Here is a 15,284-nt window from a genome sequence, read left to right on the forward strand (position 1 = left end):
CACTGCAGGAAGATAGTTGCTGGTGATGTTAGCCTTCCCATATGGATTCTATGGTCAAGGTTGGAATCCGCTTGCCTGGACAGTTCCTGGCGGCGCAACTTCTTCTGCTGCAACAGCTGAGATGGTGAGTGCATGGAGCGACTGAAAACCCATCTTTCCTTCTGGTTAGCACTCTTCCAGAGACATGGAGTGCTGCTGCAACGTTGTGGCTGTTAGTACTCACATAAGTCCCTTACAGTCTGGTAGAGCAAACCCACGTTTTCCTGGCAGATGTGTGTGAGTTGAGTCTCCAGGCACCCTGGTAACCAAATGGGTGACTACAACATTCTAAAATTAGGGAAATTAGAGAAAAAATTTTCTCACACATCTTCCCCCCTCCCCCAGGTTACTTGTAATACTGGAGAAAGAAAAATACCTGTCTCCAAAACATTATTGTAAAGATTAGTGAGATCATATATGTTAATACTCTCAGGTGGTTGGTATAGAAATAATGTATACAGTTAATCAAATAGTAGATGTCCAAAGAGTGTATATTTGCACCCATGTGCCCTCTCACAAGTGACAAGAGCTATCTATGTCAGGAAAGGACAATGCAGATTCTCAGTACTTTTAATTAGTTATCATACACTGAGAGATCATCAGTGGTTTGAATCGTATTCCAGATCAACTGCACATCACCATGTAACAGACTTCCTTTGGATTGCAAGCCCTTGGTTTGTCTGAAGAAGAACAGTGCACGCCCCCCCCCACAGCTTGATAATATTGGGGGAGGGGGGATGCACAAAAGAAAAAAATGATTGCACTGAAAAGCTGAATTCTGGCAATATTAAATGTGACCATCAATTTCATTCTGCACCCATTCTGCTTTAGAGTTCGCATAAAGGCACTGTGTGGTTTTTCCTCTGACACTACTTGATTGCTCTGGTCTATCGTGTAGCTTTTGGCTGCAGCCACAGAATATATTTTAGGAGAAAGGAACTGGGGGGGGTGGGATGTGAAAGCCAACCCACTGTAGCCAGAGAGAAAGGATCAGATTTGGTAAACAGAGGAGGAGAAAGAAAGACAGACAGACAGAAACCCAGCCCAGCAACCCCCCTGAATGCTTTCCTGTTGCCTCCTTCTATGACATTCAGATTCCTTCAGATCCTTCACAGAGGCTGAAGTTTTCTCAGCTCCATCGCCCCTGTCCCTGAGGTATGGCATTAAATCCTTCTTTTCCATTCTCTACTCTCAGTTATTTCTCAGTCTTCAGGATTCTTCTCTTTATTTCTAACAACCTATTACATGAGATCTAACACTCACAACTTAATTATAAATTAGTAGGAAAAATTGTGGTGTGGGAGAATATTCTGCATTTTGTTGACTTTCCATTCCTACATACTTTAAAGAATTTTGCTCTATTTGCCTTGCTTTTGATAAATAATTTCCAAAAAATGAACTTTTCTTTATTATTCTAAAAGATTCAGAAAAATGTTGCTTATTCCAATATTTTCTTACAATATATGGATGCATGTATTTCTTTGGAAGAGGCTGCAGACATTTTTAGGCATGTTGTTACACTGTCATTAGGCTTTCACAATTGATCCTCTCTAATTAATTAGGTTTGGTGCATGGCATACACCCTGTCATTGAGCACTTCAGATCACAGTCCTTTTGAAGATCTAAACCGATCAAGAGAATTTCTTTTCTTAACAAATTTCACCAAACCATATTTTTCTTTTCAGAAAAAAATGTCAGTTTTAGTAACATCCCCTCTCCCTCACAATCACACATATCATCCTGTCTTTATTTCTCTCACCATTTTTCTCATGACAGAGTTTAGAAGGCAAACATAACAGAAGGAGAGATTCTTTCCAGCCAAGAAATCGTGGACATTAAAAATTAGGTGTTCACATTATACATCTGTTCAAAAGGACAAATTTACTGCCCTTAAAGGCAGCACATGCCTCCTCCACTTCCTCTGAGGAGAATAATTGAATTGCTTTTATTGTTGCTATCCTTCCCTCCTGGAACAGTATTTTATTTTGAAAAAACTTGCCAAGGAAAAGACAGTTAACTTTAAAATTCCCATGGAAAGATTCTATCTGGGACGAAGCCACTAAGAAAGCACTTCATTGCCCCGAGCATTCCATTCTCAAGGGACAAAACATTTAAAAAGCAGCAGATTGTTAGCCTGGAAGGATGATAAAGTTGAAGGGAAGAGGGTCGGTTTTTTGTTTTGTTTTGTTTTTTGTGAGGGGATTAAAGTAAATGCCTGCACAGTTCTATGAAACAGTCCAAACAAAGCCATTGTCTGCCACATAGGCAAACTCAGGAGATGAGGAGGGGGGAAGGGGGAAGAGAGATATCGACTTTTCAAACTTTTGCCAAGCTCCACCTACTGGGGGAAAAAACTCTTTTCTTATATGACTCTCCCACAGTGGAATGTCGGCTTCCATGGAAACCCTTTCAGTGTCTTCTGGTTCATGAGATGAAGGGCCTTTTTGGCCTTGGCTGTGGAAAGGAAAGGATGTGTCCAGTTGCAGCTCCCCCTCCCCCAAATTAAAATGTGGAAGAGTTCAAAAGGGTTATTTTGAAATATTGCTGGTTTGGGTCTGAATTGCCTTCCTACATAATACACATAGGAAATAGGCATAAAAGAGACATAGCAGATAGTCTCTCTCTAGTTCTTGGAAATATATATGGTATTATTCCTGGACTGTATTCTCTACATTCATAGCAAAGTCAGGTTTGTACTGCACACATAATTCTTTTTAAAGGCCCAAATTACTCAGACATACTAAAGTGCAAGGGTTAGGGGAATGAAATACAATTGTAAAGGAACCTTCCCTAATGCAATAGCCAATAGTTCATCCAGAAGCTCAGGTAAAATACATTTAAAATTGCCTCTTTTTCATACATCAGAAACCTGGCACATTTAGAACTGCTTTTCTCCTTTTTCATTTAGAATTGCTGTTCTGCTTTTTCACAAGTGCACAGCACACCAACAGTGTGAGAAGGGCTGAAGTAGCTTTAAATGATATATGAACCCAAACTCGCTTTTACTCAGTATCTTTAGGAATCATCAGGGGTCAACAGCAGAATCTGTGTTCAACATGTGGTTCAAATTCTGGAACATGAGCAGCAAAAATATAAAGCAAAATGCTCTAGTACATACACAAAGTGCCTTTTTCCTAATCACAGTCTGTTTTTTTCCATTTTGGATTAAGGAATATTGCTTCCAGGAAGGCTTAAACCCCAGCTCAACTTCATTTAGACACTAACAACAACAACCTCAGATTTTTCTACACAACTAGTATTTAAAATACTGAAAGAACAGCAATTAAGTACATACTGTTATTTATGCCAGTTTTATACTGGATTTTATTATTTAAACAAAGGATTGCCCAAACCTGCCTTTAATTAGCTTGCTAGTATTACCAGAAGTTTAGGTATTCTTTGTAACTGAGGATGTTGCTGATACCTTTTAGCACTGCTCTGTGTGTGTGTGCATGTGCATGCACACATGTGTTAAGGAGCTTTACAGGTGGTGACCATCTGGGCTTCTATCCAACCCAAACTTCCGGCCACTTTCCCCTTGGGACACAGTGTTGAGAACTGACAACATGACTGCTGAACACCTGGACTTGCATACATGGTGGCAGTGCATCCATAAAATAGCAGCAAAATTAGATGGAAAATCACAGCCAAACCAAGCCTGACTTTCCTATGCTGTAAAGGCCTTATTTTCTCTTTTAGGTGGTAAACCTCTGTCTGGGCTGTACCATCAGAATGCTGGTGGGGGACTCATACAATTAAATGTTTATTATTATTATTGCTGCTGCTGTATAGAAAACCAGATATCAAGGAGCAGGATTGTGGTCTAGTTTTTACCATGCCATGATAGTTTTCTATGTGGAGGGATTTAGAGAGAGAGCCCAGTAAAGGGAAACATTCAGTTACGTAACCTCTTGCTTCAGAGCCAGCATCAGCAGTGGCTGAAGCTAGGGATCCGCAAACTGTCTGAGAAGCCACTGCCAGCTGGACATACCATGTTAAGTATGTTGCTGCTCTCCACAGAAATCTGGCCAATCACAGTCTACAAATTTTCTGACTATGTAGCTCTGGTGTTCTGGCAGGGCAGACTTCCCACTGCAAATTGGAAGATCACCTCAAAGGCCCCTGTAATGACTCACACTCCTTCTGGCCCCACCAGTACCAGCCTTCTTGTTGAAACAGGAATATAAGAACTCCTCTCCTGTCCTTGACTGAGCTGTTCCCCTCCCAGCTCCCAAAGAAAGGAGTCCCCCAAGGGGAGAAATGATCATGACTTGTGCTTCTCTGAATCCGTCAGCATTAAATTAATTTTCCTTAAAGTACTTGGAAAAAAGATGTTCCCTCTGGATTCAGCAACAAGCCCTGCCCATGAAGTTATGGGACATTTCCACAGAGGCCTCTGTGGTGACACATGGGTTGCTTAAGCAAACTTTCAATTTTTTGGGGGGAGGGGGTACTAAAGGGAACCAAATGCAGAGCTCTTGCAACCCATTTGCAAGGATCAGCATGCGTGACTTGTTGGTCTTAAAGGTGCAGTATAGGCTGCAGCCTGGCCCAGCTTATCCACTGCCACTAGGCATCCCCCCCCCCCCCCACCACCACTGATCAACACCTAGAAATTGGAGACTGGAGGCATCAGGAGGAATAGGAAGCTTTCTGCTGTTCCTCTGGGGAAAATGGCCCATCCCTTGCAGCCCACATATTTTAAGAGGCTTCCCGAAAACATCTTATCTGAGGAACTGGCAAAAACCTGAGAATGGCATCTCCCCATCTGTGGTCTGATGTGCTACAGTTCAGACACAGGTTTTTTAGATCAGTCCCAGATGCCTTCTGGTAGATCTCTCACTAACTTGGCTTCCAACTGCCTGGGGCTCTTTTTGCAACTTCCTCATACAGGGCAAAGCAGTCACCTCTGGCACTCTGGGGAGAAGCAAGTGAACCCAGAACAGAAGCAGCTGCATCCTCTCTCTCCTGCTGCTGGCATGTGCCCAGCCTCTTTACAAAAAAACAGATATCAAGGAGAAGCATCCTCCAGCCAAGTCTTCTCCCTTTCACAGTGCTGCCATATACAACTGCCTGCCCTTCCATGATAGTGCGTATTGTCTACCGGCCTATTTTCTGCTGGTAGTGGCACCTATGTTGGCAGTGGCAGATGCTCCTCTAGACACTGGCCAGCAAGATCTTTCTGTGAGATGGTGGGTGGTGGCAGTGGGTCACCCAGGGTCTGTGAGGTTCTGCTAATTGCCCGGTGGAGCCCACCCCTGAACACAGACCTCCCATCAGCGAGAATTAGATATCAGTTCCTTAAAGATTATAACAGTGCTTGTAAATTGATTTTATTTTAGAAACTATAAACTAATCCAGTTTGGAATGTGTCTTCTTTGTAGCAATAGCTAGATCATATTCCTGATCTTGTACTTAATAGTTTTTTCTTATATGCATTGAAAATTGCTTTCTGCACTTCTCTGCCTTTAGGTGATAGATATTTTGATAGAACAATATTCTTGCAATCATTCCTCCCTAAGGCCATATATTTGATGCTGAGGACCTAAACGCAGTACTGAACAACCTCTCCTTATAAGGGCACAATAAAAAAAGCAATATACCGTATCTGTTTCATCAAAATGTTAGAGTTAGGGCAGGCAAGTGTATTCTTTTTTTATCGAGATGGAACTGAATAGAAATAAGGAACTGGAGACATGCCCTTAAGATCATACCCGCAGTGTTAGCAACAGAATCCCAATAACAGCATTTCCCACATAGTACTTTTGCTGGCTTTTTCTTACCATAGTCAGTGCGGCCAAAGTGTAGACCTAGCTAGAAATTGTGGGTTCAAACTCAAGGAGAAATATCAAGTTACTGAGCAGCTTTAAACCTCGGGCAAGTTGCTTCTTTTCAGACAATTTGCAACTCCAAAATTGTAATAGTAATTAACAACCCAGATTATAGACATTTTCTGCAGGTGAAGAAGGTAATGATTTTAAAGCACTTTGTGCACTGCAAGTATCATATTTTTAGCAATATTATTAGGTTTGCCAACTCTGATTTGGGAAATACCTGTATTGGGCATGGAGTCCGGGGAGGGCACAGTTTGGGGAGGGGAGGGACCTCTGCAGGATTTATTGCCATAGCATCTGCTGCCTGCAGCAGCACTGAACTGTTTCATGTAAGCGGGTTTATGGTGGTACACAGGCATTCAGGCCAATTCTACATGTGAGTCACAACAATAACTGGGAACTGCCATATCATCAGATTTAAAGTTGATACTGTGCTCCAGGGATTTATGTACATTGGTCTTCAAGCTTTCCTGTTTCCCTTAAAAAGGTTCACTTAAAAATATACTACAGCTAAATGGCTTTGTAGAGTCACTCTGTATAATTCCTTGTGACACCACTCTATTAGTAGAACATTTCTTTGTGACTCTACAACTATGGTTTGTCATAGGCTAAGCTGTCTACAAGCTGTATAATTTTTGCTTTATCATCTAACTTATATCAATTAAACATGTCAAAGTAATTATAGAAAGGTGCCCTTTCTTTTAAACAATTAGTGATAGCTTTTGTTTATGATATTTGTAATTTAAATTTACAATTTACTAAACTTATAGTTAAAAAGGAAAAATCTACTTTTTTATGTCTGTCAAATTATTGAAACAAACTGTTGTCTCAAAAACAAGCATGCCTGTAATTCTGTGTCCTCTACCATTACAATTTGGTGCCAATGAATAAAATCATCTCCATCAATTAATCAACTACATCTGTTGTTGATTAATCTGCTGCTTAAAGTTTACATTCCTAGCATGAGCAACTTTAAAAGGACTATCATGTTTGGGGGGGGGGGGGTTGTAGAAAAAGCCCAGCAGGGAGTCATTTGCCTTTTAGCCACACCCCCTGACATTACCATTGTTTCACACAGCAGGAACTTATTTGCATATTAAGCCACACTCCTGATGCCAAGCCAGTCGGAGCTGCATTCCTGTGCATTCCTGCTCAAAAAAGCCCTGATCATGTTCCCCAGACTGTGTGTGACCGTGAATCTACTCCCAAGTCCAGCTGCAAGTCCCTACTTTCACCATTTCTTTAACCCTTAAATTCAGTTAGTACATCACTAAGGATTTCAGGTTAGAGGAAGTATGGGATTGTCTTTCACAGCTTTTAATGATGACTTAATTTATAGGGGTAGCCTCTTATGGAATATATTAATCTGTTACCTGCTGGCTGCATATAAAGTACATGGTGTCACCCTGACAAGAAGAGACTATACCATCATCCCCTTCAGTGACAGCTGGATGTATCGTATTGTATTTGACGACATGGCTGTGGGTGGTTTAGTGGTAGAGCATATGGTTTGCATGCACAAAACCCAAAGTTGTATCTCTGATATTTGAGGAAGAAGGTATGGACAAAGAGTAGTGCTGGTGTCAGAAGTCAGTATCATTGGGCACAAGTGCTCCCAGAAATAAAGGGCCCAGTATAAGTGAACATATTGATGATTATTTGCAGTATGGCCACTTTAGGAGACCTATAAATCAGGAAACTGGTATTAGCTCACTATAAACATTCCCAATATGATTTTCAGCACATATTTGAAGAAATGAACTATTTGTCATGAAAACAATCAGTGTTGTTGGTCTTTAGGCACCAGTGGATTTCTGCTTTAATTTGCTATTATAGACTAGCACAGCTACCCTTTTAGAGCTAAGAAGCAGAGAAAGGAGCTCACAAAACTATTCAACCAGTCTACCTCAGAGTTTGAAGTGCAATCCAAGCTTCTTCAAAGCCTTTTTCTTTTTTTTAAATATCAAGAGAACATTATGTTGCAAGTGTGTAAACCCTAAAACTAGGACTGGATAAGTTACCAAAGGAGAAGGGCATAGTGTACTTGAACATGTCAGGGGAACAAATAATTTCAGATGAAAAGATGAAGCATGAACAAAGGGGATGACAGACAAAATGCAACTCTGTAATAGTTTAATGACCCACAAGCAAAAATTAGTCTTCCCCGGGAATGGGAAAGAAAGTGGGTCATGTAGAAAGCAGCAGTAAGCAGTGCTACCCTTAGTGAGAAAAGATAATAGGGCCTCTGTTGATCAGAATGCACATTTTACAGAAATAGTTACTTTCAGTATGCAGCCACATAAAATTATTTCAAACAAAAGGGGATTCTTGGTGGTTCCTATTTTGTTCCCTGTTGCTGTACCTAATGAACCAATTCTTCCTCTTCCCCAATCTACCTAATCTCTCAGTTATCTCCTCCCTCCTGAAGACTCTAAATGCCTGTTTTCTTTCCTTCTCCCAAAGCCACAAAATCAACCAGTTTCTCTCTCCTTAGGCAATTCTATGTTTTTCTTTTTATGTCTGTGCACGTGCAAATGTTGGCAGGTTACTTTTTGTAGTTTTTTGACCCACTATTTTTGGGTTAAACTCTTTATATTTTTCTGGACTTTTGAGCCACATGAGAGAATCATCCATCACTGTTAGAAATATAATACCGTATATTCCTGACTAATCCACTTAATCCACATACATTGCCCATGGAAGACACAGAAACAGGGTAACAGGGTCATTTTAAGATTACTAATAAGTCAAGTCATTTTCTAATATAAGATGTTGCTTTATTTCTGGAATGAATTCCAGGCATAATGAACAGCCTTGAAGAGTAAGTGAAGTCAGTTGAAAAAGAGTTCTCAGAGCAACTAAGGATGAAAGCCTGGAGGTGTGTAGGTCATGGCTCATATATTACAGAATGAAACAGGATGGACCAAGACCATGAAGTGGCTTAAACCTAAGGAGAAAGAATTTTTATTGTAGTGGCAATGAAGAGCTAACCAGGAAGAAGTTAAGCCTGCTAAACCAACCTTGCAAAGCATTGGGGGTTTCAAGGCTTCCTTAATGTTATAATAGCTATCTATCTCAGCTTTCTCTTTTGTGGAAGGACAGACTAAAGTGTTATCAGAGTAGGGTTGCCAAGTCCAACCCCAGAAATATCTGGGGACTTTGGGGGTGGAGCCAGGAGACTTTGGGGGTGGAGCCAGGAGACACTGGGGTGGAGCTAGGGGGAGGGGGAAACGGCACCGGGGAGCGTGGCGAGCCGCCCCGCAGCTGCCACCTCTTCTCCGCTCGCCGTGGCTGCTCCTCCGAGATAGGCTCAGGCTGAGCCCATCTCGGAGGAGCAGCCACGGCGAGCAGAGAAGAGGCGGCAGCAGCACGGTGGCCTCGCCCGCTCCGCCTCTGGGGTGGAAGTGGAGGGGGGGTGGAGGCGGGCCGGGGGCGTGGCGAGCCGCAAGTCCGGGTCCTAGAAGGGCCCGGATTCGCGGCTTGCCATGCTCCTGGCCTGCCTCGCCCTCCTTTGCGCTGCTGCCGCCTCTTGGCTGCTCCTCTGAGATGGTTCAGCCTGGGCCCATCTCGGAGGAGCAGCTGCGGTGGGCGGGGAGGGGGCGGCAGTGGCGCGGCGGTCTCGTCCGCTCCAGGATCGGGCGGCTCGCCATGCTCCCAGGTGCCGTTTTCCCCCTCCCCCCACTTCCGTTTTTTGGGGGGAGCGGGGGAAGAGGGTGGAAATCCTGGGGTCCCCCGCCAGGGCGGGAGGGTTGGGAAGCCTATATCAGAGGAAAACATAAAATAGAAACACACAAGTATATTTTAAAATATCTAAATATCCAAGTACAATTTAAATAAATGTCAACAAACATCATTTTGGAACAAATATAAATCTCATTGAACCAATGGGTAGAATAACATCCTCACATTTTTCTAAGTTCTAGAGCAGGGGTGTCAAACTCATTTGTTATGAGGGCTGGATCTGACATAAATGAAACCTTGTTGGGTCAGGCCATGTCATGTTGGCCCGAGGCATGTTGGGCTGGGCCATGTGTGTACCTATTTAAGATTAGGTAGCAGAGATATAAATTCTATAAAGAACACAAACACAAATAGATATATTTTTAAAAAAATTAAAACATGCTTAAAACGTTAGCACTCATTGGTCTTAAAGATGCTTTCTTGTATTTCTCCAATGGGATCCAGGGAACTGGGCAAAGGAAACTCTGGCTCTTTCCTTCCTTCCCCAGGGGACTGGGGGAAGGAGCCTCAGCCAATAGAAGGAAGAGAGGCTTGGCTCAGTAGCTCTGCTGTGTGATCGAGAGAGACTGGCAAAGCAAGCTCTTCTTCCCCCCTTCTCCCCAAGGGAGGAGCCTCAGCCAATGGAGAAAATAGAGGTTTTGCTCTGTAGCTCCTGTGCAAGCTTTTATGCAGAAGAAAGCAAGACACAGGGAGAAGAAAATGACCGCCAGTTGTTCAGGGGCCTGGTAGGAGCCCTCCAGGGGCCTGATTTGGCCCCCGAACTGCATGTTTGACACCCCTGTTCTAGAGGCTTACTTCCCCCCCCCCCTTTAAATGGAGATTGGAATATTCTTTGAGTCAGAGTCATTTTGTAAAAAAATTGGTGGAGCTCATCCAGGGATTGTTATGCAGCTTTACCTACTATTCAATGGACAAGGTAGGTAGGGGGGGGGGCGTCAGAAAGGTTCAGGAGCTGTGCTCCTGTGAGCTCCTGCTGAATCCAAGGCCTGCTTTTACTGTAATGCTCAGCCCTACCTTGGCTGAACACCATATTTACTGAAAGGATATTTACACAATCACTGCAGATGTGCAGGGGCTGATTCCTAGGGGAAGGCAGAAAGGATGACATGAAATCTTACCAAATGATTAGATTTCTCACAGGGAGAAAAACGTTATTGGAATAATGCTTGTATAACAGGAGTCTTGGAGTACTTTGCTCTCCATGAACAAAGCAGAAGTGAAGTATGAGCTTGTTACAACATAGACAGATCTGTTTATACTCCAAAAATTACAGTTCCTCACTTAGGCAGTCCAAATTCTGCAACAAGAAAAACTGGACTACGAACCAACGTGTACATTTTTCTATTTGACCAATTTTTTCCACTCCTGCTAATACTGGAAACAAAAGATCTTCAGAACTGCCATCCATTTACCAAATGAAACCTTGTCAGTTCCCCAAGAGGCTCACACACTTTCAAGCCCAGCCGCACATTTTTAGACTAGAAATCTCTCTCTCTCTTTCTCTCAATAAAAATGTAAATTGGGAATCCCATGTTGCTGAACTTTGTGATCAGTACTAATTTCTGTTCTTGTGAATGGGGGCTGCAGACAGGCCCTTCCAGGAGCATACAATGCTTTGTCTACCAGAAATACTCCTGCAAACTAGTTATTTTCACCAGTTGCTTCTGTGCTGTTGTGTTGAGCAGCCATTTCAAACATTTCTTACTTGAGCCTGTGGTGCACTACAGGCATTACATGGACAGAAATGTGTGTGTGTGTGTGGGGGGGGGGGTTTGAGGAGAATGGATCTTGTCACCATTAGGGGGAGCACAGCAGCTCAAAACAGGCTATCTCTGGTTCCCTGCCTAAACTTCAAGTACTTTAAATAATTTTATTCAAGTTTCCCTTTCTCTAGCCACTTTATAGCTAGAGTCTATAGTGTACTTTATGATGTCTGTGATTAAGACAACCTTTACTTTTGGATTTCTGAATAGTATAGGATTTTAAATAAGCTGGGTTGCTGGAGATCTCAAGTTTCATCCTGGAGTTCCTAATTTCTGGGGTGTAGTAGATCTATTGGTTCTTTGTTTCTTTTCCCCACCTTCACTACTGGCAATAGATTGTGCCAACAGATTGCACTATACTCTGCATTAAGAAAAACTTGAGGAAGTTGTATGTATTGTCTGTCACTTGTGAAAGCAGGTTGTTGCTATCCCTGCAAAAGCAGTTAATATATATTTTTCTATATATGTATTTGGTTATATTTATATAACCTGCCTAATAATTCAATTACTCAATGTTCCTGCCTAATAATTTAATAATCATTTCAAATAATGTTCTGTCTTAACTCATGACAGAGTAGCCTTTCATTTAACAAGCAGCCCTCCCCCTCCCCCCCGCCCCCCCCAATTCTGGCTACCAGCTTGACTCTAGAATATAAAAACTGATTGAAGAAAGGAAAATGTAGTGGGAAATGTTCTGTCCTCCAGCCCCAGCCTCCTCCCGCTGCTCAGTGCAGCAGCAAGAGGAAAATGGTGGGTTAATTGCTGTTACGTTGGCATTGTAGGGTTGCCATGTCTTCTTTGCTCCTCATGGGGGGTGGGAGGGAGCTCTCTGGGAGTGTGGGGACAAGATGACATCACCGTGTGCAACGTCCCCAATGCGATGGCATCACACAGAAGTGTTGTCATCACTCTGGGGATGCTGCACAATGACACTCTGGTATTTTTGGCAAACTTCTATGGTTATCACCTCTGCATGATGTCATCATGCTGGAGATGTTGCACCAGGTAATGGGGGCAGGACTTCTTCCCACCAGCTAGCTGGCCAGTGATGGATTGGAGCCTGCCAAATCAGGAGATCCCCGACTCCCAATTTGGGGCTGGCAGCCCTATGACATTGTGACATTACTTTGAATGCTGCTGCTCCTGAAACACCTGCTAGTTGCCAATGCTCAGCTGGCAACCACAGTTTGCATGACTTCAGTCTAGGGCCTACCCTAAAGTCATGCAAATTGTATTCAAGTCATATCAACATGTGCAAACAAAATAGGCTGATTAGTAAAATCTCAGTTTTTGAGATATTCAAAGCTTGGTTTTACAGTGAACAGGGTGACTGCCACCACTACTACCCCATAATCTGATGTCATTAAAATTAATTGATAAAGAAGTACTAGTTATACCTGTACTGGCAGTGGTGGTGGCAGCAGAACATTTAGAAACTTTACCTTTTGTTTTTTGTTTTTTTTTGGGGGGGGGGTTGGGGGGGGGGGTTGAGACAGAATTTCCAGATTGGAAATAGCTATGGTGATTTATTCCCAAGAAAAGAAGACTCTGCACATACTCAAAAACAATCTTTTTAGCGCAAAATTTAAAAATCTCATCTAATGCAAACTATCCTACTTGGAAAGTAAAATCACTGTATGTAGTAATCCATAGCTGACAGTTTTTCTGTACCAGAACAAAGTTTGAGTCTTTATTTACTAAATAAAACTTTGTTGGTCCTAAAGGTGCCACTGGACTCAAACTTTTATTCTGCTGCTTCAGACTTTAAACCAGGGCTTTTTTTTTTTAGCAGGAACGCATAGGAACACAGTTCCGGCTGGCTCAGTGTCAGGGGGTGTGGCCTAATACGCAAATTAGTTCATGCTGGGCTTTTTCTACAAAAAAAGCCCTGTGTGGAACAATGGTGACACCAGGGGGTGTGGCCTAATATGCAAATTGGTTCCTGCTGGGCCTTTTCTACAAATAGCCCTGCTTTAAACAGAGTACATATCTCTTCAGATTTCCAGTTTCTTTTGAAGAGAAAATGCGGGGGCTTGAAAAAGGAGGTTGTACTGACAAAGATATTACAAACAGAAAACAGTCTTTAAAAAACATGTTTTGGGCCTAAGGCCCTGTCTCAGAAATTCCCCTGACAGCTTGTCTCAGATCATTTTTTTTACAGGCAGTTGCTTGATGGCTGTGAAGCAGATCCTTACTATAAGAGGTCACATTATACAGTTGACAAGTATCTTATTGCAAAGCATCAAGGACCATGCTGGACAGCATCAGAGCCAAAACCTCTGTGCAACTCCACTTTAAAACATTTTTTAATGAGGCTTTTCTTTGCATTTTGTTTTTGAAATAAACTGCTTCCTGTCTTGGGCAACAGACATGTATGCAAAGCTTGTTTGCTCACTGAGTTTATACATGCTGCTTCTACCTCCAAACACAACAGTGGCAGTTCTGACTAGTTGCTGGCTTGTTGTCAGATTGACTCAAAACCCTCAGCTCAGAAGACCCAGTTCTTGAAAACTGATGTTCTCTGGGGTAGGGGCTGCTGCTGAAATCTCAGTCCAGACAGCGATCAGGGATGTGGGGGAAGAGGGTTTTGGAATACACCCCCTTGACACTCCACTCAAACCTGCAAACCAGTACAAAGAACATCTACAGTGGACATAAATAGAAAGCAAAAAAATAAAATAAAAACATCTCTGAAAGGAAAAGCACAAGAAAGGTCCTTATAAATCGAGGATGAGGGAAGCAGCCAGATTCAGCTGTACTTTTCCACACACACACACACACCCAAAAGGCCTTTGAAAGGGGAAGAGCTGTTGACCTCAGCTTTGGGTCTTGGCAGCTATGGAGGATGCTTTCAGCAGCCTCCAGAGCAAATAAAGGCGAGAGGAAGGGACTTGGTGTACTGAACAGGAGTTGGGGTGGGGGGGAGGCAGAGCAACATGCTGTATTCATTTGGCAGCAGCCAAGTCAAAGGGAAATGGACTCCCCATTTTATCTGTGTCTATCCAGGGCTTCTAACCAGAAAGTATCTGTAATACTGAAATCAACCACATTTATAATTAGGTGGGAAACCATACTGCGTGATTTCCATTAAAATCCATATAGATAGGTATATTTCCATCACATGAACAAATGTACATCATGCAAAAATAACTGAGGAGTAGAACAGCAGGCAGTCCTCCAGATAAATGCAGAGCACAATTTTTTTTTCCAGTCAGTTTTAATATAAGGATTTGTAAAGCCCACTGCAGGTGTGGATATAAATACCTGAAAAATTCAGAGGTATCAAGCATTTGAGATCCCTCATTGCACATGAAAAATTCATTGAAATAAAGCCTCTTGCAATCTTGCACAGAAACAGCAGAAAAAAAATATTTGCATTCCATTTGAAATATACTGAATGTTGGGGGGGGGGGGGGATCATCCACATTTTCATATTTCAAATATGTTTATACATATCAGCTTTTCAAATCTGAATTGGTAGTTTGGAGTTCAAAATTCAATGCTGGTGTGTTAACTTTTTTGTGACTTTTCACATTTAAGAGTAGACCTCAGCTTCAGGTGAGTGACTGCAGTGACTCACTGCATTCGAAATAAATGCATATTTATTTAGAAGTAAACTCCACTGTGTCCAACAGGGCTTCTCTTCAAGAAAAGATATGTTGGATAGCAACATGTTCGTGTTGAAGCTTGCTTTTCTCTGAGCTAACTTGATTTTCAACATAAAAAGATAGGGTAGGAAGCTCAAATATCACACTTCTTTTTGCTTAATCATCAATTATTTGGAGGGATTTTTTTTTCCTTGTTTGAGGCCATGCCTAATGGAAATATGTTTATAATGTTTGGTGAGCTCAGAACTCTAACATTCAGTGTAGCCTTACAGCCCTGTATTTAAGGAGGAAATTTTATT

The 15,284-nt window shown here is 42.2% G+C and overlaps 1 protein-coding gene across 1 annotated transcript in view; it reads left to right on the forward strand.

Moving 5' to 3' along the window:
* The first annotated feature begins 994 nt into the window (after window positions 1–994).
* SPARC (secreted protein acidic and cysteine rich) overlaps window positions 995–15,284 on the forward strand; it is a 38,202-nt gene continuing 23,912 nt past the window's right edge. The window contains exon 1 of the mRNA XM_060240298.1: window positions 995–1,194. The gene's annotated coding sequence lies outside the window, so the exon portion shown is untranslated. The remainder of the gene's footprint in view (window positions 1,195–15,284) is intronic.

This window comes from Heteronotia binoei, chromosome 5 (assembly GCF_032191835.1).
Source record: "Heteronotia binoei isolate CCM8104 ecotype False Entrance Well chromosome 5, APGP_CSIRO_Hbin_v1, whole genome shotgun sequence".
NCBI lineage: Eukaryota > Metazoa > Chordata > Lepidosauria > Squamata > Gekkonidae > Heteronotia > Heteronotia binoei.